The sequence below is a fragment of the Myxine glutinosa genome, chromosome 3 (assembly GCF_964187855.1).
Source record: "Myxine glutinosa chromosome 3, kmMyxGlut1.1, whole genome shotgun sequence".
Lineage (NCBI taxonomy): Eukaryota > Metazoa > Chordata > Myxini > Myxiniformes > Myxinidae > Myxine > Myxine glutinosa.
In genome coordinates, this window is record NC_136263.1 from 150,069,649 (window position 1) to 150,088,069 (window position 18,421).

Consider the following 18,421-nt stretch of genomic DNA (forward strand, 5'->3'; position numbering starts at 1 on the left):
GCAAAAGTGGTTTCCTGCACCAACACAAGTGTGAAAAGTGGTTTTTCAACACTAACACAAGTGAATAAAGTGCTTTTTCCACACTATCACAAGTGCAAAAAGTGTTTTTTCCACACTAATACAAGTGCAAAAGTGGTTTCCTGCACCAACCAACACAAGTGCGAAAAGTGGTTTTTCAACACTAACACAAGTGCGAAAAGTGGTTTTTCAACACTAATACAAGTGCAAAAGTGGTTTTTCCACACTAATACAAGTGCAAAAGTGGTTTCCTGCACCAACATAAGTGCGAAAAGTGGTTTTTCAACACAAACACAAGTGCGAAAAGTGGTTTTTCAACACTAACACAAGTGCGAAAAGTGGTTTTTCAACACGATCATAAGTGCAAAAAGTGTTTTTTCCACACTAATACAAGTGCAAAAGTGGTTTCCTGCACCAACACAAGTGCGAAAATTGGTTTTTCAACACTAACACAAGTGCGAAAAGTGGTTTTTCCACACTAATACAAGTGCAAAAAGTAGTTTCCTGCACCAACACAAGTGCAAAAAGTGGTTTTTCAACACTAACACAAGTGCGAAAAGTGGTTTTTCAACACTAACACAAGTGCGAAAAGTGGTTTTTCAACACGATCATAAGTGCAAAAAGTGTTTTTTCCACACTAATACAAGTGCAAAAGTGGTTCCTGCACCAACACAAGTGCGAAAAGTGGTTTTTCAACACTAACACAAGTGCAAAAAGGGTTTTTTCCACACTAATACAAGTGCAAAAGTGGTTTCCTGCACCAACACAAGTGCGAAAAGTGGTTTTTCCACACTAATACAAGTGCGAAAATTTACCACTTTTACACACATTTTACAAGAGATTTGCCACTTTTACACACATTTTACAATAGATTTGCCACTTTTACACACATTTTCAATATATTTGCCACTTTTACACACATTTTCAATATATTTGCCACTTTTACACACATTTTCAATATATTTGCCACTTTTACAGACATTTTCAATATATTTGCCACTTCTACACACATTTTACAAGAGATTTGCCACTTTTACACACATTTTACAAGATATTTGCCACTTTTACACACATTTTCAATAGATTTGCCACTTTTACACACATTTTACAATATATTTGCCACTTTTACACACATTTTACAAGAGATTTGCCACTTTTACACACATTTTACAAGATATTTGCCACTTTTACACACATTTTACAATACTAGGGCATGCCCGTACGTGGGTGCCTGTTCCTTGCCAAAAAAAAAAAAAAACGCTACCCGTACGCTCTACCCCGCCCGTATGCCCGTAAACAAAAAAAACAACGCTCTTCGCTTCCGCCCTTCGCTCTGACTGAATTGGGAGAAATAATGCGCATAAGAAATCGAGAAATTATTATTTTCTCCGGAAGAAATCGAATTACGAACCGTAATGGCGCAGGCTCTCGGGCTCGCAACAACGCGTTCTGTGATTGGCTGCCGGATGTGAAGTCTTCACTGTCGCAAATGTGAAGCGATGAATACGATGAATCGCAAATTAGTTTTTATTAGTTTTAAAACATAGTTTAACGGCAACATAGTTTGCCGACGGGAAATAAATGAATACGCTCTCAAATGTGCCATCCGAGGCAGAGTCTGTTCGCCACGTTCGGCACACGTGATAGCTCGCTGCTCTCTGATTGGTTGAATCGTTTTTTGGACATAGCTCGGTAACTACTTCTGCGATTAATTTAAAACCTTGAAAAGGCACATCCTCGGGTCCCCAGCAATATACCTGGCAAGTTTCAAGTATATCGGACCGGTAGTTGTCGAGAAACAGCGGTCACAGACAAACATACAAACATACAAACATACAAACAAACATACACACAGAGATTAGTGGAATTATAGATAGATATTTGCCACTTTTACACACATTTTCAATATATTTGCCACTTTTACACACATTTTCAATATATTTGCCACTTTTACACACATTTTCAATATATTTGCCACTTTTACACACATTTTCAATATATTTGCCACTTCTACAGACATTTTCAATATATTTGCCACTTTTACACACATTTTACAAGATATTTGCCACTTTTACACACATTTTCAATAGATTTGCCACTTTTACACACATTTTACAATATATTTGCCACTTTTACACACATTTTACAAGAGATTTGCCACTTTTACACACATTTTACAATATATTTGCCACTTTTACACACATTTTACAATATATTTGCCACTTTTACTCACATTTTACACTCACACTCACTCACTCACTCACCGCAGGCAGGTAGGTGGTCTTTCTGTCTTCTACCGACTCCTCTCCGGCCTTGCACCCCCAGCTCTCTCTGTGCTCTGTCCCCCAAATATTCCTTACAGGTCGCACAAGATCTGCCAGCAACCCTCTGATGGTTAAACTGCCGAAATCTCGGCTCTCTGCTCACCTTCACTCTTTCATTCCTCTTTTCTCCCGCCTCTGGAACAAACTCCCACACTCCCTTCAATCCCACTCCTCCCTCCAGGTCTTTAAAACAGCTGTTCACCACCATCTCTTATCTTCCCCCATCCAAAACCTTGATCTTTTCTACCCCCGCTAATTCACCCCAGATCCACCTTGTTTGAAATTCCAACTTCTTTCCTGGAAGTCCTGGCAGTGTCCACATGTTTTATACCTCTCCCACCACCCCCTTCCCATGCCCCCCCCCCCCCCCAAAGCCCTCGCCCTCTCTCAGATCTCTCGATGTCTCCATGTCTCTCTGTCCCTGCTCTCAAATGTTGTGTTTGTGTCCTTCCCCCTCTCTCCCCATCTTGTCTACCGCTCCCGATGTTATATGTTTTATGTGTCGGTTTGTCTTTCTGTGTGATTAATGTTCGCTCTTTCACGAGCCTCGATGTTGTATACAAAAAAAAAAAAAAAAAAAAATTTCAATATATTTGCCACTTTTACACACATTTTCAATATATTTGCCACTTTTACATGCATTTCCAATATATTTGCCACTTTTACACACATTTTGCAATATATTTGCCACTTTTACACACATTTTCAATATATTTGCCACTTTTACACACATTTTCAATATATTTGCCACTTTTACACACATTTTGCAATATATTTGCCACTTTTGCACACATTTTACAATAGATTTGCCACTTTTACACACATTTTACAATCGATTTGCCACTTTTACACACATTTTCAATATTTTTTTTTTTTTTTTTTTTTTTTTTCTCTTGATGTCTCCATGTCTCTCGGTCCCTGCTCTCAAATGTTTTCTCTCGATGTCTCCATGTCTCTCTGTCCCTGCTCTCAAATGTTGTGTTTGTGTCCTTCCCCCTCTCTCCCCATGGCAAATATATTGTAAAATGTGTGCCACTTTTACACACATTTTCAATATATTTGCCACTTTTACACACATTTTGCAATATATTTGCCACTTTTACACACATTTTCAATATATTTGCCACTTTTACATGCATTTCCAATATATTTGCCACTTTTACACACATTTCACAAGAGATTTGCCACTTTTACACACATTTTCAATATATTTGCCACTTTTACACACATTTTACAATCGATTTGCCACTTTTACACACATTTTACAATATATTTGCCACTTTTACACACATTTTACAATATATTTGCCACTTTTACAAACATTTTACAATAGATTTGCCACTTTTACACACATTTTACAATAGATTTGACACTTTTACACACATTTTACAAGAGATTTGCCACTTTTACCCACATTTTACAATAGATTTGCCACTTTTACACACATTTTATAATAGATTTGCCACTTTTACACACATTTTATAATAGATTTGCCACTTTTACACATATTTTACAATAGATTTACCTTTTTGCACACATTTTACAATATATTTACCACTTTTACACACATTTTCCAATATATTTGCCACTTTTACACACATTTTACAATATATTTGCCACTTTTACACACATTTTACAATATATTTGCCACTTTTACACACATTTTACAATCGATTTGCCACTTTTACACACATTTTACAAGAGATTTGCCACTTTTACACACATTTTACAATAGATTTGCCACTTTTACACACATTTTACAATAGATTTGCCACTTTTACACAAATTTTCAATATATTTGCCACTTTTACACACATTTTACAATATATTTGCCACTTTTACACACATTTTACAAGAGATTTACCACTTTTACACACATTTTACAAGAGATTTGCCACTTTTACACACATTTTACAATAGATTTGCCACTTTTACACACATTTTACAATAGATTTGCCACTTTTACACACATTTTACAAGAGATTTGCCACTTTTACACACATTTTACAATAGATTTGCCACTTTTACACACATTTTACAATAGATTTGCCACTTTTACACACATTTTACAAGAGATTTGCCACTTTTACACACATTTGACAATAGATTTGCCACTTTTACACACATTTTACAATAGATTTGCCACTTTTACACACATTTGACAATAGATTTGCCACTTTTACACACATTTGACAATAGATTTGCCACTTTTACACACATTTGACAATAGATTTGCCACTTTTACACACATTTTACAATAGATTTGCCACTTTTACACACATTTTACAAGAGATTTGCCACTTTTACACACATTTTGCAAGAGATTTGCCACTTTTACACACATTTTACAATAGATTTGTCACTTTTACACACATTTTACAATAGATTTGCCACTTTTACACACATTTAACAAGAGATTTACCACTTTTACACACATTTTACAATAGATTTGCCACTTTTACACACATTTTACAAGAGATTTGCCACTTTTACACACATTTTACAAGAGATTTGCCACTTTTACACACATTTTCAAATATGTTTGCCACTTTTACACACATTTTACAATATATTTGCCACTTTTACACACATTTTACAATATATTTGCCACTTTTACACACATTTTCAATATATTTGCCACTTTTACACACATTTTCAATCTATTTGCCACTTTTACACACATTTTACAATCTATTTGCCACTTTTACACACATTTTACAATATATTTGCCACTTTTACACACATTTTACAATATATTTGCCACTTTTACACACATTTTACAATATATTTGCCACTTTTACACACATTTTACAATATATTTGCAACTTTTACACACATTTTACAATAGATTTGCCACTTTTACACACATTTTACAATAGATTTGCCACTTTTACACACATTTTACAATAGATTTGCCACTTTTACACACATTTTACAAGAGATTTGCCACTTTTACACACATTTTACAATAGATTTGCCACTTTTACACACATTTTACAATAGATTTGCCACTTTTACACACATTTTACAAGAGATTTGCCACTTTTACACACATTTGACAATAGATTTGCCACTTTTACACACATTTTACAATAGATTTGCCACTTTTACACACATTTGACAATAGATTTGCCACTTTTACACACATTTGACAATAGATTTGCCACTTTTACACACATTTGACAATAGATTTGCCACTTTTACACACATTTTACAATAGATTTGCCACTTTTACACACATTTTACAAGAGATTTGCCACTTTTACACACATTTTGCAAGAGATTTGCCACTTTTACACACATTTTATAATATATTTGCCACTTTTACACACATTTTACAAGAGATTTGCCACTTTTACACACATTTTGCAAGAGATTTGCCACTTTTACACACATTTTACAATAGATTTGTCACTTTTACACACATTTAACAAGAGATTTTTTTTTTTTTTTTTTTTTTTTTTTTTTTTGTATACAAGGTCGAGGCTCGTGAAAGAGCGAACATTAATCACACAGAAAGACAAACCGACACAAAAAACATATAACATAGGGAGCGGTAGACAAGATGGGGAGAGAGGGGGAAGGACACAAACACAACATTTGAGAGCAGGGACCGAGAGACATGGAGACATCGAGAGATCTGAGAGAGGGCGAGGGCTTTGGGGGGGGGGGGCGTGGGAAGGGGGCGGTGGGAGAGGTATAAAACATATGGACACTGCCAGGACTTCCAGGAAAGAAGTTGGAATTTCAAACAAGGTGGATCTGGGGTGAATTAGCGGGGGTAGAAAAGATCAAGGTTTTGGATGGGGGAAGATAAGAGATGGTGGTGAACAGCTGTTTTAAAGACCTGGAGGGAGGAGTGGGATTGAAGGGAGTGAGGGAGTTTGTTCCAGAGGCGGGAGAAAAGAGGAATGAAAGAGTGAAGGTGAGCAGAGAGCCGAGATTTCGGCAGTTTAACCATCAGAGGGTTGCTGGCAGATCTTGTGCGACCTGTAGGAATATTTGGGGGACAGAGCACAGAGAGAGCTGGGGGTGCAAGGCCGGAGAGGAGTCGGTAGAAGACAGAAAGACCACCTACCTGCCTGCGGTGAGTGAGTGAAAGGCCCTCAGAGATAGCTTCATCGCGGGAGATTCCAATAATTCTGAAAGCTTTGGTTTCAACAGCGTGAAGCCGAGCTAGGTGTGAGGCAGGAGCACCGGCCCATAGGGGAGAACAGTATTCCATTGAGCTGCGGATGAAAGCCTTGTATGTGGTGAGGAGCTCAGGTGTGCCGAGGAAGGACTTCGCACGACGGAGGATGCCCAGTCGGCGACTGGCTTTGGAGGCCAGCTTGGAAATGTGGTTTTCCCAAGAAAGATCATGGCAGATAGTGAGACCCAAAATCTTGAGCGACAGAACTTCTTGGAGAGGATTGTTGAGAAAGTAGATGGGAGGGTTGTCCAGTCGATCTTTTCGGAGAGACATAGTAAGAGTGTGAGATTTGTCAGGATTGAAAGACATGTTCCACTTGTTTGACCAGTCTGTGATTTTGTCCAGGTCTTCAGAGAGTGAGGAGGCAGCAGACTGCCGATCTGAGGGAAGAGGAATGGAGCGGCAGAGAGTGGAGTCATCAGCAAAGAGATAGAGAGGATTTTCGAGAGAGTCAGAGAGATCATTGATGAAGACCAGAAAAAGCACGGGGCCCAGAACACTGCCTTGGGGAACTCCAGCCTGAACAGGAAGAGGAGATGAGAGAAACCCATTCAGGGCCACACGTTGACGACGACTAGAGAGGAAGTCCGCCAGCCATGCGTGGAGATTTCCATGGATACCAAAGGAGGAGAGTTTGGTGAGCAGAGCGGGGTGCCAGACCGTGTCGAAGGCACGTGATATGTCGAGGGAGACAGCTCTAATTTCCTGTTTGGCATTGAGGACCTCCATCCATTGTTGAGACAGCAGAAGCAGCATGTCCAGAGTAGAGTGACCTGGTCTGAAACCAAATTGATGATCAGAGATCAAGCCATTGGAGAAGAGGAAAGATTTCATATCCGAAGCAATGATGGATTCCATGACTTTGCTGATAATTGGGAGAAGGCCGATTGGTCTGTAGTTGCTAGGATCTGTTTTTGCACCTTTTTTGTGCAAAGCGGTGATGTTGGCTGATTTCCAAGCAGATGGCAGTTGACCTTGAGCAAAAGAGAGGGTGAAGAGAACAGAGAGAGGGTGAGATAGAGCAGCAGAGCAGGATTTTAGGACCCGTGGGCTGATGCCGTCGGGTCCAGTTGCAGAATCAGAGTCGAGGGTTGACAGAAACTTTTCCACCTTGTCAGGAGGAAAGGACACGGAGTCCAGGAGCAGCAGGGTACGACTGGGTATGGTGGGTACAGAGAGGGATGGGTTTGGGACACAAGATTTAGAGGCAAACACAGAGTTGAGGCATTCAGCTTTTTCACGTGCGGAGTCAGCTGTGTAGCCGTTTGAGGTAAGGGAGGGGATGGAGGGGGAACAAACACCAGAAACGGATTTGACCAGACGCCACCAGGATTTGGAAGAGGGAGACAGATAAGAGAGTTCGGTCTTGAGAACGGAGAGATATTGTTTCCTGGCTCTCCTGAGGGTGGACACACACTTGTTTCGGGCTTTGTGAAAGGAAATGAGATTTCCTTCCGTTGGATTTGCTTTCCAGGAGACGAAGGCAAGTTGTTTCTGGGCAACAGCCTCACCACAAGATTCCGTGTACCATGGACGGGAGGAAGGGTATGACAACTGAAGACGAGATGGGATAAATCTGTGCATGAGAGAGAGCAATTTACTTTGGAAGAATTCCCAGGATGAGTTGATGTCAGAGGTGGTAGAGATGGGAGACCAGTCCAGATGATTGATGGCTGCTTGAAGACCGTGCCAGTTGGCCTGAGTGAAATGCCAGACTCGTCGACGCTGAGCAGGCTCCCTGAGGATGGTCAGAGAGATGTCCACTTTAACAAGGACATGATCAGATGATCCGATCGGAGCAGATGAAGAGCAGCAGACATTTTCAGGGAAGTTAGTCATAACCAAGTCCAGAAGAGAAGATGTTCCGTTGACTGAGATCCGGGTCGGGAAATTGACAGATTGTGTCAGTCCCAGTGAGTCGCAGAAGTCCTTTGCTGAGGAGCCATGGCTGGTGAGAGAGGTACCCACACCCAGCCAACTGGCATGATGACAGTTGAAATCACCACATATGAGGAAGAGAGAGTTGGGATGAGTAGATAGAAGTTGGTCCATATCATCAGACAGCGAGATGTAGATGGAGTCATCACTGTTTGGTGGACGGTACAACACACATATGAACAAGAGGTGGGAGCGAAGGGGAAGCCGTAGCCAGAGGTATTCCTGGGGGTGAGGTGGAGAGAGTGCAGTGCAGGGCGAGTGAGGAAGAGAGTTTTTGATAAAGATAGCAACCCCGCCTCCAGGACGAGGCTCAGGTCTATCATACCGGAGGAGGGAGTAGCCCGGGAGAGATACTATGGAATCAGAGACATCATAAAGGAGGAAAGTTTCTGTTAAGCAGATCACGTCTGGTTTGACAGAAGCAACCTGTATGGAGAGATCAGTTAAGTTTGAACGAAGGCCCCGGATGTTTGAGGTCCATACCGTTAATGAAGAGGAAGGGGGAGCATCAGATACAGAACAGGGGGGAGGAGGGGTAGGGTAAGATGTGGAAGAGGTGGAAGAGGTAGGGAGAGCTGTTGAAGGTGTGTCAGAGATTTCAGAATAGCTCGGAGAAAGGGAAGGATGGGGCGGACAAAAGGTTTGATGGTGATTGGGTGAGCCACAATGAGGTGTTATTTGAGGAGGGGGAAGAGCGAGGCAGAAGTTTGGGGGAGATGGAGGTGAGAGTTTGAAGGGGGAAGAAGCGGGGAGGACGCTTTGAGGAGGGGGAGTGAGAGGGGGGAAATTGAGAAGCAATGAGGGTGGGGAGATTTGAAGGGGAGGGGTGAGGGGGAAGTTTGGGAGGGAAGGGGCAAGGGGAGGGATTTGAAAGGGATGGGATATGGGGGAGATTTGGAGGGGAGGGGTGAGGCAGGAGTCTAGGAGGGGAGGGGCGAGGGGGCGTCTTGGCGGGGAGGGGTGAGGGGGTCGTTTAGGAGGGAGGGGGCAAGGGGGGAGATTTGAAAGGGATGGGTGATGGGGAAGATTTGGAGGGGAGGGGTGATGGGGAAGATTTGGAGGGGAGGGGTTATGGGGAAGATTTGGAGGGGAGGGGTGAGATTGGATTTTTGAAAGTGTACGATTTATGGGAAACGAACATTTATTGCAAAATGAGTTGCTTGTGACCTTCGAGTTAAAAATACGTTTAAGGACGCTGGATGGAGGATGGAGTGCAGGAGAGTTTAGGGAATGTAGAAAAAAGGCACTATAGGAGATGGATATTTTTTTTGGGATGAATTGATTTGGTGAGCAAGTCGAAAGCAGCCTTTTAAAGAAGAAGAAGAAAAAGGTGTTATAAAATATGACGGAATACATAACTTGAGGGGAAAGTGTAAACATTGAAGGTTAATGAGTGAAAACTATCTGGGGAAATGGGGGAGAAACACGTGGTCAAAGAACGAACGAACAAGAATGAATAAACGAATGATAACAGAGAAGGGAAATTTTTTTTTTTTTTTTTTTTTTTTTGAGTTGAGATTTACACAAGGAAGTAGGCTATGGGTGAAAAGACTGGGAATACAGAGAACGAAAGTTATTGGATCACAAAAGACGGACCGCTGAGAGAAAAACAAAGCCTCAAGGTTGTACAGTGCACACTGTACAAGGCCTCAAGACACGACACGGCAAACAGACGATCAATTTATGAAAGATAAACACCGAGAAACAACCAAAGTTGCACACAATAACTTCACACACCGAAAGATAAATACAGTTTCGACAAAATACAATTGTGAACAGACTTAACTTCGAAAAACGTGGAGACCGTGTGGAGCTTCGAAAATCCCTGCCGCCGTCTCCAAGATCTCGCGAGATCTCCGAGATCGCGAGACCACTTTTACACACATTTTACAATAGATTTGCCACTTTTACACACATTTTACAATAGATTTGCCACTTTTACACACATTTTACAAGAGATTTGCCACTTTTACACACATTTTGCAAGAGATTTGCCACTTTTACACACATTTTACAATAGATTTGTCACTTTTACACACATTTTACAATAGATTTGCCACTTTTACACACATTTAACAAGAGATTTACCACTTTTACACACATTTTACAATAGATTTGCCACTTTTACACACATTTTACAAGAGATTTGCCACTTTTACACACATTTTACAAGAGATTTGCCACTTTTACACACATTTTCAAATATGTTTGCCACTTTTACACACATTTTCAAATATGTTTGCCACTTTTACACACATTTTCAAATATGTTTGCCACTTTTACACACATTTTACAAGAGATTTGCCACTTTTACACACATTTTACAAGAGATTTGCCACTTTTACACACATTTTACAATAGATTTGCCACTTTTACACACATTTTACAATATATTTGCCACTTTTACACACATTTTACAATATATTTGCCACTTTTACACACATTTTCAATATATTTGCCACTTTTACACACATTTTCAATCTATTTGCCACTTTTACACACATTTTACAATCTATTTGCCACTTTTACACACATTTTACAATATATTTGCCACTTTTACACACATTTTACAATATATTTGCCACTTTTACACACATTTTACAATATATTTGCCACTTTTACACACATTTTACAATATATTTGCCACTTTTACACACATTTTACAATATATTTGCCACTTTTACACACATTTTACAATATTGTTGCGAATATGGAATTTGGCCTCCATATCCGCTTGTAAATATTCCCCTATTTTCTCCGATACTCCCCAACTCTCCCTTACCCCATTCCCTAGTCCCATTGTCTGTAAACAACACCCATTAGAGCCGATCTTCCCCTTCATCCCCCCATTAAATGTCGTGCCCAGGTCCCCCGCACCACACGTAGACAATTATAGGACATCTTGCTAGTTATTCTTAATCTATGTCAGTTAAGGACTTGTTTCCATTAATTATGACTCTTCGTTGCACCAGAATGTGATTATATGGCACCTGTTAGGAAGTTTAGGACCTCCCCATACCTCTCCGCATCTCTTCCCCATGAAGAAGCGCCAACTACAACAACAACAACAAAAGAGGGGGGCGGCGCGGTGACGGCATGGGGAGTGGGCGTCCTCCTTCCGGCTCGGTTAGCCACCATTGACCACGCGCTCCACGGGGTTACCACGAAGGGGCTCCCTGTCGGCCCCTCGTCAAGGGCGGAGCCGGTAACCCCCGCACCCAATGAGAAGCCATGGGCCGATGCCATCTGGGGCGGCGCTAACGAGCCGAGGGCGTGTCACTCCCCGCCGGATATACGTGGCCCCGCGCCGGATGTGACGAGAGATGCGCCCCGAGCTTGGAAGGAAAAAGACGCCACCCTCCCGAGCGCTGAGCGACCTCCCCAGCTTGAGACCAAAGTCGCGACCCACAAGCGCTGTGATACCTTCACGCATCCCTGGACACCACCGTACGTGATTCTGTCCCTGAGCCAGGTGCACCTGAGCCATCGCGACCTGCCCCCCTTTTCATCAACCCCCGTGTGAGTCAGCATTTTGTCCCGTGTGTCTGTCGTCTGTCCGGGGATAATATAAGAGTGTGTCTAAGTGCCTGTCTTCCTGTAATATACCTCTAGCCCCTGTAATCTAACCTTTTTCCGTACGAATATATTTGAGAATCGAAACCCTGGTGTCGTATTGTGTCATTATAACCCAGCCGGGTGTCTTCTCTTTCCTATTGAGCCAGCGTAGCGCGATTAGTCAACATTCGGGCACAATCGGGTAACTTGTACGGATACGGCGGCCATCCCGCTCGGCCCACCATACCATCAAAGTCGTATCTGTAACAATTGGTGTCGGGAGTGAGATTCGAGGCCCGACCAAATTTTGAAGAAAAAAAAAAAAAAAACGAATAGAGGAAAAAAAAAAAAAATTTGGTCAAAATTTGGAGCGGCCGAAATTTGTTTTGTTTTACGAAACTCGAATTTTGCAAGTCGCGCTATGGCGGATCAAGACGGCTGGGGTCCGGTAGGGGAGAGTGAAGCAGGGTCGGTCCAGGACCAAATTGAGGGACATGAGGAGAGCGAAGCAGCGAGGGTAGCAAACGCACAAAATGGCGCCTCGCTGGTCACCGCGCCCGCGACCGTAGCAGCGCCGCCGATGGATTGGGGCCTATTTATGGAACAAATAAAGGCGCTCATGGTCCAGACAAGTGAAGACCTGAGGAATGACTTGGGAAACCAAATGGGGGTAATGGGAAACCAAATGGGGGTAATGAGGGACGAAGCGAGGGGTACCGGTGAGAAGTTAGACAATAACTTTGAGGAGTTAGACAAGAAAATTGGGAAGTTAGACAATAATTTTGAGGGGTTAGACAACGGGATAAAAGAAGTGAAAAATGGGTTAATGGGGGTAGAAAACAGAATGGCCGCTCAAGAGAATCAAATGGAAGGGATGCAAAAAGGGTTAGAGGGGTTAGAAAACAGTATGGAAGGCAAATTGAGGGACATGAGGGACCAAGCGGAAAGGGAAGTTAAACAAATGGAGCAGCAGATAGAGGGGGTCAGAATGGGGGTAGAAACCAAACTGGATGCTCACAGGGAGGAAATGGAGCAGATGAGGGTGGCATCTGGGCAGGAGATGCAAGTGATGGGAGAGGAGATCAGAAGAGGAGTGAGTGAGGAGGTCGGAGGAGTGCGCGAGGAGGTGAGGCACTGTGAGGAGCACATGGAGAAGGAGGTGAGAAAGGGGACTGTAAAGTTACAAGGGGGCATAGAGGACCTGACGCAGGAGGTGGAGCAGCTGACGGTGGGACAGACGGAGTTAGTGGAGCAGGTTCAAAGGAACACTGCGGTATTAGGAGGTTTAAAGGCGACACAGAAAGAACTAAAAGATGACTTGGTAGCGACGAAGAGGGAATGTCAGATGGTACGTGGGGGACTGACAACGAGGTTGGACGAGGTGATAGAGGTAATGGAGACGAAGGACCGGCAGGTGAGGACGCACATGGAAATGGTCAAGGTAGCCTTGGAGGACGAGCTTGAGGAGACGTACCGGGGAATAAAAGAGGTGAGGCACAAATTAGAAGAAGTGGAAGAAGGGGTGAGCGAAATTAAGAAGCGACGGAGAGGGGATAACAAAGAGATAAAAGAGGAGATAAAAGAATTGGTCCAAAGTCTGTGTTTGGATCGTGATGTGCTCGTTAACCGGATGAGGGATTCGCAGGTGATGGAGGAGAAGCGAAGAGGAAGAGGACCCGGTGTAAGTGGTGACCAATATGGTCGTGCGTATGATGCGCCAGGTGATTTAAGAGGCTTGGGGGTCGAGATAGACCCGGGTGTTCGTGAGAGGCCGTTGGTGAAGTGTGCGACAGGTCTGGTGTGCGAAAATGGAGAGTGTGCGCGAGAAAGGTGTGTGACGGACAGGTGCATGAGGAAAGAGTGCGCTGTCAGAAGTAAGGAAGAGTGTCCACCTGTGGTGAGTGTTACAGAGGGTGTAACGGGAGAGTGTGCGCGAGAAAGGTGTGTGACGGACAGGTGCATGAGGAAAGAGTGCGCTGTCAGAAGTAAGGAAGAGTGTCCACCTGTGGTGAGTGTTACAGAGGGTGTAACGGGAGAGTGTGCGCGAGAAAGGTGTGTGACGGACAGGTGCATGAGGAAAGAGTGCGCTGTCAGAAGTAAGGAAGAGTGTCCACCTGTGGTGAGTGTTACAGAGGGTGTAACGGGAGAGTGTGCGCGAGAAAGGTGTGTGACGGACAGGTGCATGAGGAAAGAGTGTGCTGTCAAGAGTAAGGGTGAGTGCGTTGTCACGAGTGGAGGTGAAAGTAGTGAGAGTGACATGGAGCGTGAGTTAGTTGTGACAGGTGAGCGAGGATGTACACCTGGGATGGAAGGATGCACACCTGGAATGGTAGAGCGTGAGTGGGAATGCACGCTGGAGTTGGTGGTGAGGCACGTGGTTGGGTGTGCGAATGAGAGCACACCTGTGATTGTCACAGAGGAGGTGACCGAGGAGGGGGCGCGAAGAGGTGTATTGGTGAGGTGTGCTACCAACGAGTGTGTGCCAAAGTGTTCGGTGGTCAGGTGTGTGACCAAGGCGGTGAGTGGAATGGGTGTACCTGGGTGTGTAAGGAACGGTACGAAGGGCATGGAAACGGCTGGATGTGTGAGCAAGGAACGGGCTGCGGGATGTAAGCATGCAGGTGAAGCATCGACGTTAGACGGGGTAGAGTTTAGAACGACTTTTAGCCGAAGCAGGCCCTCGGTGCGTGCCGGGCCTCGCTTTGAACGGCCGCGTCCAGGCTCCACTAGGCGGAGCTTGCAGCCCGATAGGAAGGGTCGTCATGGCGACCACTTTTTGGTGAGACGTGCCGGCAGGTCTAGATCGGGGCATTGGATGGCTCCGTGCCGAGATGGTGCGTGGGATCTCGGCCCGGGTAAACCTCCTTCCCTGCACCGAATGCGGGACGCACCCAGCCGCTGGCACAGAACAACCAGCATTCATGGCTTGGCTTTACGAAGCCGGGCTTTGGACAGGAATTGGCGCACCGAGAGGCAGTAGTGAGTAGACTGGGTGATGAGGTTAGTGTTTTGGACCCAAAATTAGAGAAAAACAAAATTTGATGATTGGCAAAGGATTGGCAGTAGTGATTGGCAGATGATGGGCAGTGATTGGCCAAATTTTTGATTTGTTGAAATTTGATGTGCAAAATTGGTAGTGAGAGACCCCCGATGTGGTGGGATGGCAAATCCACCATCCCTCACAGGTGGGGGGCAAAGGAGCAATAGCTTATGGGGTGTATGGCAGTGAAAACTAGCCCGGGTGGGTTAGGATATGGTGTGTAGGGATCTAGCGAAGAGTGACATTAGGTAACGTTAAGATTAGTTAGTGACTGATACCTGTAGTGGGGACGCAGGTAGATTAGTATGGATGATAATGACGAGGGAGCGCAATAGTTTAAAGGGACGACTGGGAAGCGCAAGTGTCAGAAGGGAGTAGTTAGCTGAGATGATGCTGCGTGTGTGTGAGGATTGAACAGGTGTGATTGCACAGGTGTGCAACTGGACAGGTGTGTGGAGCAGTGTATGAGTAGTGAGTGTTGTGGATCAGCGCGAATGCGCTTGGGGAGAGAAGGGTGCAGGTGGCACCAGGTGTGAGAACACAGGTGTGCAGGTACAGGTGTGTGGAGAGAGTTGGAGTAAGTGGTACGGAGTGGTGTGCATGGCGCGAAGGTGTGGATGGGGGAAGAGTGGACCCCCTTTCACGAGTACCCGGGGCGGGTAGTGTAAGTGTTAGGTAGAGGGAGCAGGTAAATTATGGTTGGATATTGGCATTTGTGGTGCGGTTGCAGAATGGTGTTGTGAATGGGTGCATTAGTGTTGTGGAAATGGCTGGGCGTGTAGCCTGTTAGTGTGTGTAGTTGGTTGGGCACTCCACCACTGTGAGGATGTCGGCCAGGTGAGGCCGCAGGTGGGCTCTGGGAGCCGGTAGTTGTGAGTGGGTGCCTGAGGATCCCGGGTGTGGATCGGGCAGCCCAGTGCCAGAGAGGGCACGGAGTGGGGAGAGAGCCAGAGGGCCTTCCCCTGGTAGTTAGGTTAGGGTAAGGAGCAGGTAAGCTCGGAGGCAACTGCAGTGGTGGAGGGGTGCAGGTGGGTAGACCCACTGGGAGAGGTACACGCCACAGCCCAGAAATTGTACGAGGGCACCGGGAGATGAATCGGGGGAGTGAGACCCCAAATTGAAGAGCACCACAGTTTGGCCAATGGGAATTGGTTTTTAGAACCCATAGTGTAAGAGGGCCAATGGTTTGGCCGGAGAAAGCCCCCGGGTAGTGTAAAGTTGTTAAAGTCATTTAGGAGATAGTTAGGATTGATGAACCTGTCGCACCATACGCAGCCACTTACCTGTGGTGATGATGATGACTCCACACCTGTGTTTTCTTTGTTTGTTGCAGGAAATGAGATTGCTGTGAGGATTTGTGAGACGCATCACGACGTGGATGAGACATTGGGGTGATTCCATCTCTCCCTCCCTAGGAGGGACTGATGATGAATTGAAAATGGCAAATTTTGATGAGAGTTGAAAATGGCAAATTTGATTGGTTAGGAGGGAGAGAAGACGAATTTGGTATATGGGAGGAACGGGGAAGACAGTAGGGATGTTTGTGGATTTGTAAAGTAGATGTTTATGGGTAGTGTTGTGTTTTGTTGATACAGTAAGGGGTAAGGGAGGGGCCATGTAGGTTACCTGGTGGGGGGGGCGTACGGTAGGAACGTACCTGTCTCACCTGGTTCCCATGTGCCCCCAGTGTGCATCACCTTGCATTGCGTGCACTTTTGCGCCCTTACCACCTTGCTCACTTGTCTTGTTTTTGTCTCCCACCTCCGAGGATCTGGCTTTGGGGTAGAGAGAGAGGAGAGAGAGGTGCTGGCGACGCAGTTGTGGGCCTGCACTTTCGCTGCTTGCTGCCGGGATCGATACACCATATGGACCGCAATGTTTGTGGCCACCCACGATGGACCGCAGTTCGTTTGCGGCCAAGCACCACCCGGGGATGGACCTATGGGTCAACGTGGCACCTATGCCATACAGGTGAACCACTTTTAAGTAACACCAAGTGCACCACAAGAAGAGCAAGAGACACCTGCAGGGTTAGGGGTTGTCGAATTTATTTTTATTCCAATGAACAATGGTCTGCACCGATTGGTGGTGGGGTGGTGCTTTTGATGCGCGGGAAGGGTGCTCTGCACGTTATTAAAGGCCGTCGGCCACAGAGCACTCGTGGGTTGGTGTATCGATGTTGGCAAGCGCGCTCTCTCTATGCATAACATCTGCATGTGTTCCTCCAAAGACAGGTCCTGGATCGTAGTGTAAATATCAGCGTAGTCTTGTAAATAATGCTCCCTACCGGCTGTATGTTTAGTTTGAGAATTCTTTCCGGATTCGGTTATCCTGTGGGTGTGTTTCTGAGAGGAGAAGGGTGCAACGTCGCAGGGGGACATATTTACTCATTTGTGAATATCTATAAAACTGTCGCACTCAGGGTAGAGTTAATAGTAGAGGGAACTACATTGCGTGCCACACTAAAGTAGGTAAAGATTTATCGGGTCGGGACGCCCCGAGGGTAGAGAAGGGTGCAATGTTGCGAATATGGAATTTGGCCTCCATATCCGCTTGTAAATATTCCCCTATTTTCTCCGATACTCCCCAACTCTCCCTTACCCCATTCCCTAGTCCCATTGTCTGTAAACAACACCCATTAGAGCCGATCTTCCCCTTCATCCCCCCATTAAATGTCGTGCCCAGGTCCCCCGCACCACACGTAGACAATTATAGGACATCTTGCTAGTTATTCTTAATCTATGTCAGTTAAGGACTTGTTTCCATTAATTATGACTCTTCGTTGCACCAGAATGTGATTATATGGCACCTGTTAGGAAGTTTAGGACCTCCCCATACCTCTCCGCATCTCTTCCCCATGAAGAAGCGCCAACTACAACAACAACAACAAAAGAGGGGGGCGGCGCGGTGACGGCATGGGGAGTGGGCGTCCTCCTTCCGGCTCGGTTAGCCACCATTGACCACGCGCTCCACGGGGTTACCACGAAGGGGCTCCCTGTCGGCCCCTCGTCAAGGGCGGAGCCGGTAACCCCCGCACCCAATGAGAAGCCATGGGCCGATGCCATCTGGGGCGGCGCTAACGAGCCGAGGGCGTGTCACTCCCCGCCGGATATACGTGGCCCCGCGCCGGATGTGACGAGAGATGCGCCCCGAGCTTGGAAGGAAAAAGACGCCACCCTCCCGAGCGCTGAGCGACCTCCCCAGCTTGAGACCAAAGTCGCGACCCACAAGCGCTGTGATACCTTCACGCATCTCTGGACACCACCGTACGTGATTCTGTCCCTGAGCCAGGTGCACCTGAGCCATCGCGACCTGCCCCCCTTTTCATCAACCCCCGTGTGAGTCAGCATTTTG